Here is an 11,485-nt window from a genome sequence, read left to right as displayed (position 1 = left end):
AACAGCATTAGCCGAGTGTATAGCAAAGATGTTTTATTTGAAATGTATGCTGTGCACGCCATCTGAATGTCTTCTTTGGTGAAGTGTCTGTTCATATCCTGTGCCCATTTTGCGATTGGGTTGTTTACCTTTATCTTGTAGAGGTGCTGGAGTATTCTATAAATTCTAGATATAAGTCCCTTATCAGACATGTCAATACCAAATTTTTTTTTCCTAGTCTGTGGCTTTCCTTTTAACCCTGTTGGAAAAGTTTTGGGATGTGCATAGGGATTTGACTCTTAGAAGATCCAGTTCATCTATTTTATCCTCTCCTGGTTGTAGGTTTTTCCAGGATGCTTGGGAGACTGTTTATGTTGTGGATTAGAGCTTCTAGAGTTCTTCCAAGCTTTTCTCTGATGAAGTTTATTGTCCTTGGTCTTTGAACCACTTTGAGTTGGTTGTGTGAAGTGTGAGTCTTGCTTGAGTTTTCTACAGATAGTTTTCCAATTTTGCCAACACCCATTTGTTAAAGAGGCTTTCATTTCCCCAGTTAACTGATTTCATCTCCTTGTCAAAATTCAGTTGACGATAGGTAGATAAGCTGATTTCTGGGTTCTCAATTCTATTCCATTTATCTATGTGTCTGTCATTGTACCAGTACCATGCTGTTTTGACCACCACGGCTGTGTAGTAGAATTTGAGATCAGGGAGTGAGATGCCTCCTACCTTGTTTATCTTTTTCATGAGTGCTTTGCTTATTCTGGGTCTCTTTCCATTCCAGATGAAATTGAAAATTGCCTTTTATGCTGAGTGAAATATCTTAGAAAAGGACAAATACTGCATAATGCCACTGTTATGAAACAGGACTGACATGAGATTTGGGGAGAAACTAAGAAAAGAGGGGATAAATAATGAAGACTGAATTGAAATAGATGAGGAGGGGAAACTGTCTAAAACAAATTTATAATTAGGTATTATTTACATGACAATGTCCAGAATGAGAGGTGCATAGCAAAGTGGACTAGGGGTGCAGAGGGGGAGAAGAAGGAAATTATGCAACAAAGAAAGAATCTTTTTAAAGAGAAACTGGAACTGAGGTTGGGTATGGAGGAAAATGTGCAACAATGAATGAGTGGAAATCAGCTTTTCTGTAAACGTTCATTAAAATATCATTTTTAAAAAATGTGCACTGTGGTGAAAGTGGGCTGAGGCTTTCAATTAGCATCAGTGCTGAACAAAAACAAGAGATGGGTATTTATCCATTCTGTGTTGGCAGCTCTGAAGCTCTACATAGGGAGCTCTGTTGGCTGATGGTAAGAAGCTGTGCTGCATTCCTAAGACATGTCCATGAGGAGAGGCAGTCTCCTTCCATGTGATATACTGCCTCTGGAAACCTGCTGGAGGGTCAGCTAAGGGTTGGTTCCAATTCTACAGCAAACAAAACCACCATGTTGGGTGTTTGGGGTAGTCACAGCAGTTTGAAGGGCCTGGGACCATTTTCCATTTATTTTCTGAGCTTCCTGTAATGGTAAGAATCTGCGCTGCAATCCTAAAGGCCTGTGGTTCAAATCCACCAGCTGCTCCACGGGAGAAGGATGATCAATATCCTCTCATGCAATTAATGTCTCTGAAAACCCTCTGGAGGGTCAGCTATGTATCCTGTCCTACTCAATGGTATATAACAACAGCAAGATCTCCTGGGGTGAGTCAGAAAACCATGTCTAGGGGTAAACATCAATCAGATTATTTACTATTTCCTAGATCACATAGATGTATTCAGGTCTGGTCAGAAAATCAGCAAAATGGAATCACTTTGGTTTCAACCTTCTATTTTTCAGTTGACTCTAATTCCTAGTGACCCTGTAAACAACAGAACAATATTTTGCCCTGTTTTGTACCATCCTCACAACCTTGACCAAGCCTAAGTCCATTGTGGCAGTCACTGTCAATGATGGAGGAAATCAAATGACACACAGAATTATTTAACAAAAAAAATATTGGTTGACAATTAAACATTTCAAAAGGCAGCATATGATCAAGAGTCAAAAGTATTGAAGGAAGACTTCCAAAATGCCCTGAAAGCATTGATGAAAAAGAAGGGTTGAGAACTGATGGAATACCAACTGAGAGGTTTAAACTAACAAATGCAATGCTAGAAGCACTCACTTGTCAAGAAATTTGGAAGACAGCTACCTAGTCAATGAACAGAAAATGTGCCTTAAGAAAGTGATCCAACAGGATGAGGAAATCATCAAACAGCTATTGCAACTGACAATAAAATAATAAAACAATAACACCTTATTATTCCTCAGGCAAAAATCTCATTTTTACAACGGATACAATGATATGTTGTTGTTATGTGCTGTTGTGTTGCCTGCAACTCATAGCAGCCCTATGTACAATAGCTCTGAATCCTGCCCTATACTGAGCCATTCTCACTGACTCTAATACACCTAATCCCATTACTCCAGTTACTAAATCAATCCATCTCATCCAGGATCTTCCACTCCTGTGCTGTCCCTCCACCCTTTCAAGCATGATGTACTTCTCCAAGGGCTGGTCTCTCCTGGAAGCATGCCCAAAGTATGTCAGATGGAACTTCAAAATCCTTGCCAACAAGGAGCAGCCTGGGTTCACCGTCTCCAAGACCTCTCCAGACCTCTTTGTTCTTCTGGCAGTCCGTGGTATGTTTAATACTCTTCTCCAGTACCACAACTAGCCCTGTGCTAATAATGTAAGTCCTGCTTGTACTAATAAAGGAACTCTGATGGCTTCATGGTAAGAAAGAAACTACACTGCCAATGCAAGGTATGTGGTTTGAATCCACAAGCTGCTCCATGGGAGAAAGATTGGCACTCTCTTTCAGTACAATTAAATCCCTCTGAAAACCCACTAGAGGGTGAGCTATGGGTTGGTTGAAACTTGAAGGTACACAACAGTAACAATGTAAGACTAACATATTTTTTACATAACATCTGAAGGGGAAAAGAGCCTTTCTCTTAGTCCAGCAGAGTTATCAAATTAATGCCCTTAGTCTGTCCTTTCCTGATGGTTCCAATAATCTATTACTAATAATTATTCCCCTTTAATTTAGCCACAAAATGTGAATAGCATCAGCTATCTCTGAATATTGACAAAACTAAAACAATTTTTTCAGGACATAACCACGGACCAGAATCCTTTACAGATAAGAGAAAATACTGTGAAAACTTCTCACATTCCACTATCTTGTTCCTCTCCAGTATATGCCCCCACAGTGACGAAGGACAGGGAGATAGATTCAGGGAGCTAACAGCCCCTGTCTCCTGTATGCCTGAATATAATAAATGTTCTGCTTTTTTCTACTCTAATCCGTCTCTAGGATCAGTTTTTCCATCAGCAGGTTGCAGCACATTGGGTTTGTGGTAACAATATCATTAATATCACACTCAAAGAAAGTCTTGCTAAAGATAATTTTATAACTGCTGGAGTAGCACATTAACAGAAAACTGCCAGAAATTTGAACTAGATTCAGAAGACAGCATGGAACAAGGGATAGCTATCATTGCTGACGTCAAGTGGATCTTGGCTAAAAGCAGAGAATACTAGAAAAATGTTTACCTGTCTTTCTTTTTTTTTTTTTAATTTTTATTTTTTTTTTACCTGTCTTTCATTGACTATGTAAAGGCATTTGATTATGTGAATCATAGCAAATTATGGATAGTATTGCAAACAGTGGGGATTCCAGAACATTTAGCTGTGTTCCTATAGAACTTGTATATAAACCAAAGAGGCAGTTCAAACAGAACAACAGGATACTACATGGTTTAAAATTAGGAAAGATGTGTGTCAAGGTTGTATCCTTTCACTCTATTGATTCACTCTGTAGTATGTTGAGCAAACAATCTGAGAAACTGGACTTTATAAAGAAACACACAGCATCAGGATTTGAGGAAGACTCACTAATAACTCACACATACTGCTTGTTAAGAGAACAAATAGGCTTATCCTGGAGAGGCTGAAATTACGCTGTTCCTTGGAGTCAAGGATTTTTTTCTTTTTGGTAAGTAAACCAGTATAAAATAAAATACAAAGGTCATCCTCTAAAACACTACTTAATCTCTATCTCTACTCCCTGGAACAAAAGGTAAAAAAAAAGGAAGTAAAACACACAAAAAGAAACTGGCCTATTGAACTGAAAGTCTACACAGACCCACTGAGAAATGAACCACAGAGCGCCTGGCCACCCCTGCCTATGGCTCCGTTTAGGTCCAGGAGAGACAGATCTGACAGAATGGGGAAATATGTGGGAGAGAATCTCACATCCCACCAATGAAAACAGCCTCAGTGGACCAGCTGAGACCAAAGGGCTTCCTGAGACTGTTGTGTGCCATCGCGTGTGACTCATAGTGACCCTATGAACAAAAGCTCTGAACCCTGCTCCATCCTGAGCCAACCTTATTGTCTCCAACACACCTACCCCCATTACCCCAGTCACTGAGTCAATCCATCTCATTGAGGGTCTTCCTGTCTTGTGCTGTTCCTCTACCCTCCCAGGTATGATGTCCCTTTCCAAGGACTGGTCCCTCCTTGAAGCAAGGACTTTATTTCTTTTTAATTATTTTTTGTGCATGTACCATCAAATCAGATCTGACTGGTACAGGAGGAAATTGTCCCTCCTTCTCCAGCAGAGCATCTGGTGGATTTGAACCATGCACCTCTGGGATTGCAGTGCAGTTTCTTGCCAGTAGGCCACCAGAGCTCCCTGGAGCAAGGACTTTTAAAGCTCCATCTCACATGCTTTGGGGAATGTTGCCAGAAGGGACCCGTCCTTAGAGAATGACATCATGTTTGGAAGCGTGGAGGAACAGCACAAGAGAGAAGATTCGAGATGAGATGGATCGACATAGTAATTGAGGTAATGAGAGTAGGTGTGTCAGAGGCAGTGAGATTGGGTTATTATAGAGCGAAGTTCAGAGCTATTGTACATAGAGTTGCTACAAGTTGCAGTCTGGGTACATAACAACACCACCACTAATAATTTGCAATAAATGACTCAAGCCCACTCTTATCTTTTTCATATTCTACATCATACTGGAATAAACTACATTTTCTTGACTTTTAGTAAAAAAAAAAAAGGCTTGCAGCACTTACCAATGAGATTTAAAGATCACAGCCTTCAGTATAGATTGCATCTCAATATAGAGAAAACAACAATCATCTTCAAAATTGGACCAATAGCAACATCATGATAAGGGACTGAAGTTGTTGAAGATTTCATTTTATTCAGTTTTATGATACACCTCCATGGAAGCAACAGTGATAAAATCAGGCAATACAACTGTGCAACACCAAAGAATTGGAGAAACACCATATGACTTGGATTTATCCAGAACATTATGTGTAGTTAAATAAACTAGTCATGAAAGTCACAAGTATGTTATAAGAACACTAATAAAAATGCTAAATTAAAGTTTATATTCAGAAAGAATAATTCTTGGATGGTTACTAGAGATGGGAAAGGAGGGAGAAGGAAGTAAAAATGTGTAAATAGATAATGCTATTGTTTTCTACCCTGGAGTTGGAACTGACTCATAGCAAACCCTCCAGGGAGTTGTCAGAGGCAGTAAATTGCACTGGAGAAGACTGGCAGTCTTTCTCTCACAGAGCAGCTGGTGGATTTGGACTGCGTACCTTTGGGCTAGCAGAGCAATTCTTTACCACTCATCTACTAGAGCTCCCTAAATAGATAAGAGACACATATGAGTAATGGGAAAGACAATGTATGTTAAAGGGATAGTAAGCACAATACCAATACAGAAAAGGAAGACACAGAGAACTATACAAGAATTCTAGTCAATGCAGGTACGTGAGCAGACAGTCAAGATAAATAGATATGGACAAGTGAAAAGGATTACACCCATGATAATACCTAGCTTTCGCAGATGATATTTCCACACTCATATTTATGTTGTAAATATATCTGTGTACATAATAGAGCCAACAGAGGGCAATGCTATGCAAACTTCTTAATTACAACCAAAATACACTGAGGAAATGACTTGCTGGGTCTGTGGGCTTAGAATCATGGTTTTGGGAGTCATCAAGGTCAATAGGCATAACATAGTCCACAAAGACCATGTTATGCAACCTACTTTGATGCACAGACCTGGGGGTCTTAAGAACTTTTGCACATCTCTCTATGTACAATGATGTATCTCTCTTCCTGTCTGAAACAAAGAAAAAGGAAGCAGAGATGTACTGAAAAAAGTTGTCCAAAGGTCAAAAGGACCATTCAAGCCTTAACTTCTAGGATCCTAAAGCCAGAAGAACCTGATGGTACCTGGCTACTTCCACTGACCTCTCTGAAAGGGATCACAGTAGCTGATCTTGATCAGAATGGGTGAAAATGTGGAACACAACTGAAAAACACAGAAAAGGACAGGCTTAGTGGTCCCACAGAACCTGGTGAGGTCCCTGACCCTATGGTCTTTAGTTACTTTTGAGCCCGGAACAAAACACACCCATCATGCTTCAAACAATATACAACAAGCCTGTAAGAGGTGACTATTTTTTTTATGGGGAAAAAAAATATTGGGGATACAAGGAGGTGAGGGTTAGGGGGCAGAAGGGTGAGGATGGGCAGGGATGCAGTTGCAGAGCTGCAGAAATTGGTTGGTGGGGGGAGCAGGAAGAGGTGACTGTTAACACCAGGAAGGTGCTCACTCCTTCGAAGAACCACAAACTAATGTCAAAAGGGTAGCATTTGCCCAAAGGAAAAGTCCAGAAGGTAGGAAAGGGTAGGAGAGAAGGATTCATGAAATTGAGAGTTACAGGGAAGAGATGAGGAAAATACAATTACTTTGGAAGTATTATAATTAATGCTATAAAACAAAATGTGAAAAAATACCCCCAAAACCAAAATGTGTATGAATGGCTGAATGAAAAACCAATTTTCTTTGTAAACTTTCACTCAAATCTCAATAAAAAGAGAAAGAATGAATTCTAAAAAATATTTCTTTAAAAAATAAATCAAACACAATCCCAGAGGTACATGGTTCAAATCCACCAGATGCTCTGCTGGAGGAGGAGGAGGCAATCTCCTCCTGTACCAGTCAGATCTGATTTGACGGTACACGTAAAAATAATACAATAAAAAATATTTAAAAAATTTTAAAAAAAGAAATCAAACAACATATCACAAACGGGCAAATCTGCTGAAAAGGACCTATTTGAAGTGCTAAAGATGTCACGTTGAAGGGTAAGGTGCACCTCACCAATTTTCAAGCACTTCATATCCACTTGAAAGGCAGATTATGAATAAGAAAAACTAAGGAGAATTGATGCCTTTGAATTATGCTGTTGACAAAGAATATTGTGCATGAACTGCTAAAAGAACAATACCAATCTGTTTTGGCAGAAGTGCAGTCAGAATGCCTTCAGAAGTGAGGATGATAAACTTCTCCTCAGACATTTATAGCATGTTATGATGAGGGATCAGTCCCTGAAGAAGTACATCCTGCTTGGTAAAGTAGGATCAAAATCAAACAAATAAACTAAAAATCTGAACCCACTGCCATTGAGCCAGTTCTGATTTATGCTGACTTTTCATTTTGTTTTTTGGGGTTGTATATCTTTAAGAGAGGAGACTATTTCTCTTTCTACTGTGGAGCTGGTTCAAACCAACAAACTTTTGGTTAGCTGCCCACCACATAACACACTACACCACTAGGGATCCTCAGTAAAATAGGTCAGTGACAAGGAGGAAGCCTTCCAATGAGATGAATTGAGACACTAACGGCAACAATGAATTAAACAACAGTTTAATGCAACAATTAGGAGGATGGGGGCGGATGGTGCATTGTTTTCTTTTGATGTACATGGGGCAACTATCTGTTGGAAGAGACTCACCCGCACTGAATGAAAACAAAATGATCATGATAAAACTTATAAATAAATAAATCAAGTATTGTGCTGAAAAAAAAATGATCATGATAAAAGTACTTACTTCTAAGGTTATTTTGAAGACTTGCTGGACTATAATAAAGCATATAACGAGAGACTCAGTGCTTGCTGTTGTTGTTAGGTGTATTTGAGTCAACTACAATTCATAGCAACCCTATAAACAGCCATGACTTAACTTTTCACATTTGGTGATAAAGTAATTGAAGCTAACTAGCTGAGAAGCAAAGAATAGGAAGGAGGAAGGAATGAAATCAGTATGAACAGAGTCCCTGAAGTCAAATGAACTCTGGTCTGGTCTGGTCTGGTCTGATCACAAATGAGCTCTGGTCTGATTACTGTCTGTGGGCTGCTTCCCTAAAGGTTGCTCCTCTCTTGTGGTTTGAATTAACCAGTTGCTCAACAGGAGAAAGAAGGGCATTCACCTTCTGCACAATATACAGCTTCAGAAATTCAATAGAAAGGCAGCTATAAATAGGTTCTGATTCCACAGCAATGCAGTTTTAAGTGACGTCAAATACCCAGAGTTCACACAGTAAACTATATAAATAAAGTAATCCAGGAACAAGAAAGGTTATGTGCCTCTTGCTAGATCTTGTTTTTCCACTTTTGATGGACATGGTGTCTTAGTTCTCTAGTACTGTTATAACAGAAATAACTAAGAGATTTATATTATGTCCTTTCCAAAATAAAGGCGTTCTAATTGGGTGTGTTTTAAAACAACACTACAGTGTGGCAATTATGGAACTATAATTAATATCATATGCAAGTGAAATTCTTGCCGAAGGTTATTTTTAAATGGTCAGAACATTGACAAGGAACTGCTGGATTCAGAAGAGGCGGTGGAACGAGCGGTATCACTGCTGATGTCAGACAGAGCTTGCCTAAAAGCAGAGAATACTAGAGAGATGTTTACTTGAGTTTTATTTACTATGCAAAGACTTTTGACTGTGTGGATCATAACAAATTATGGATAACATTGGGAAAAATTGGGGATCCCAGAACACGTTAACTGTGCTCATGAAAAACCTATACAGACTAAGACGCTGTCATCCAAACAGAATAAGGGGACACAGCCTGGTTTAAAACCAGGAAAGTGTGCATCAGGATTGCATCCTTTCTTCATACCTATTCAATCTGCATATTATGCAATTAATTCAAGAAGCTGAACCAAATGAAGAAAACTGTGGCATCAGGACTGGAGAGACACTCATTACATGTATGACACAACTTTGTTCGCTGAAAGTGAAGAGGACTTGAAACCCTTTGCTTCAGAAGGTAAAAGACTACAGCTTTCACTATGGATTACACTTCAAGATCAAGAAAATTCTCACCAGTGGACCAACAGGGAATACTGATATGATAGTTGGAGAAAAGATTGTAATTGTGGACAATTTCTTTTTACTGGAATCCATAAGCCACACCATTGCAGCAGCCAAGAAATCAAAAGATATGCTGCATTGGAGAAATCTGCTCTCAAGGACCTCTCCAAGGCACTAACGGGCAAGGATGTTATCTTAAAGACTAAAGTGGGGGGTGGGGGGAATAAACACTAAAGTGTGCCTGATTCGAGCCAGGGTATTTTCAGCTGCTTCCTGTATATCTGAAAGTTGGATAATGAATAAAGAAACCTGGAAAAGAACCGATTTCTTTGAATTGTGGTATTGGAGAAATGTATTGAATATACCACAGACTGCCAAAAGAACAAACACATCTGTTTTAGAGGAAGTACATTGAAGGGGCTCCTTAGAGGCAAGGATGGTGAAAATTCATCTCAAATACTTTAGACATGTCATCAGGAGACGTCAGTCCTTGGAAAAAGACGACACCTGGGAAAGGTAAAGGGTCAGAGAAAGAGAGGAAGACCCTCAACAAGATGAATTAACACAGCAACTACAACAATGAACTTGAACATGATAAAGATCAGAGATTTGGAAGATGGCAGACAGGATAGGGCCAGGTTCATAGGGTCACTCTCACCTGAAGTCTATTCCATGGCACCTAAAAAGCAACAATATCACAAGTGGGTGACTTTAACAACAGATTTCTCGCCCCTGTACCGCCCCCATCATCACAGTTCTCAAGGCTGTACTCAGGGAAGGCTTTTTCTTTCTGTTGTCTCTGGAGTGATGTCCTCTTTTATTTGAGCTTCTGCTCCTAGGCAGTCTTCATGTAGCTTGCCATCTGTCTGTCTTTCTCCATCTTTGTATGCTAGCCGGCATTCCTAATAATTTCTTTCATATCTCAAGAGTGATTAGCTCGAAATAAACTCAGCACTAGTCCTATCTCATTGACATAATAATCTATACCTAAATGGAACTATAATGTAACATAAGCTTTACACATTCACTGCATTTGAGTTGCATTTTCAAGGTTGTAAATCAAAATGAAAAGACACTGCCCATCTCTCTCCCTTGGAGCCACTGGTAGATTGGAACCGCAGGAGACTCAAGGTCTTTTCATTATCAGTGCAATTCGTAGTAGATTACATCACCAGAGCTCTCTAAACATAGTGTTGTCCTTGTTGTTATGTGCCATCAAGTTGGAATCAACTCATTGCTGACCCTCCAACAGATTTTCAGAAGCAATACATTGCTCAGGAAGAAACTGCTCATCTTTCTCCTGAGGAGCAGAGGGTGGATTTGAACCACCTGTTTTTGGGGTTGGCAGGGCAACTCCTTATCCAGTAGACCACCAGAGCTCCCATAACCCTAGGCTAGGATTTACAAAATGCCTTTTTGGACAATACCGTTTAATACATACACACGAGAAACAAAACTAGAAATATTTCTCTATTCTGAAACCAACACAAGTGCAATGTTGTCAGGAAGACAGAGAGGAAGAACGAAGAATATGGTCATTTAGAATGCCCAGTGCCCACACCCATCTAAAGGAACTGGCCTTTCACGGCCTGGCTGATTACTCACTATGTCACATACCTCAATTTTCAGTTCCTTTTTCATTGCCGTAGAATTGGAGCCAATTCAAAGCCAACCCTCCATTGACCCATCTTTCTAATCCTTTCCATTAGGGCTCATCTTTCTTGGAGCAGTCACTGGTGGATTTGAATCGTAAGACTTGGGTTTTGAGGTACCTGTGAAACTCCATATGGATGATGCCACCAGAGTCCACTTAATTTTCAACAGTTGTGAGAAATCCAAGGTTTTAAAAAAATTTTTTTAAATCCAGGTTTTTACGTGAAATCTCTTAGTTTTCAGTTACTTTCTCTAATAGCTTCTAGAGTATATAAATATAATAGACAATGTATAAAAATACATCTTGACTCTAGTGTCCTTATGTAATCCCTTATGATTCTGCCATTTGCAATGGTTTAATATTGTGTATCAACTTGAATAGGCCATAACTCCCCAGTATTATATAGCTTTTCTCTGGGTTGTGATCTGATCTAATTATCCTCCATGTTTGTAAATTATGTAATTATCCTGTTAAGTCCTAACTCTGTGTATTAATTAGGCAGGATTAGCGTGGGGTGTATCTTGAGTCACACCCTTACTCTGATGTAAGGGATGTTTCCTCGAGAGTGTAATCTGCATGCAATGTGTAT

The sequence above is a fragment of the Elephantulus edwardii genome, unplaced genomic scaffold (assembly GCF_000299155.1).
Source record: "Elephantulus edwardii isolate Elephantulus edwardi_28Jun2011 unplaced genomic scaffold, EleEdw1.0 scaffold00015, whole genome shotgun sequence".
Classification (NCBI taxonomy): domain Eukaryota; kingdom Metazoa; phylum Chordata; class Mammalia; order Macroscelidea; family Macroscelididae; genus Elephantulus; species Elephantulus edwardii.
Note: the sequence above shows the minus strand (reverse complement) of the source record.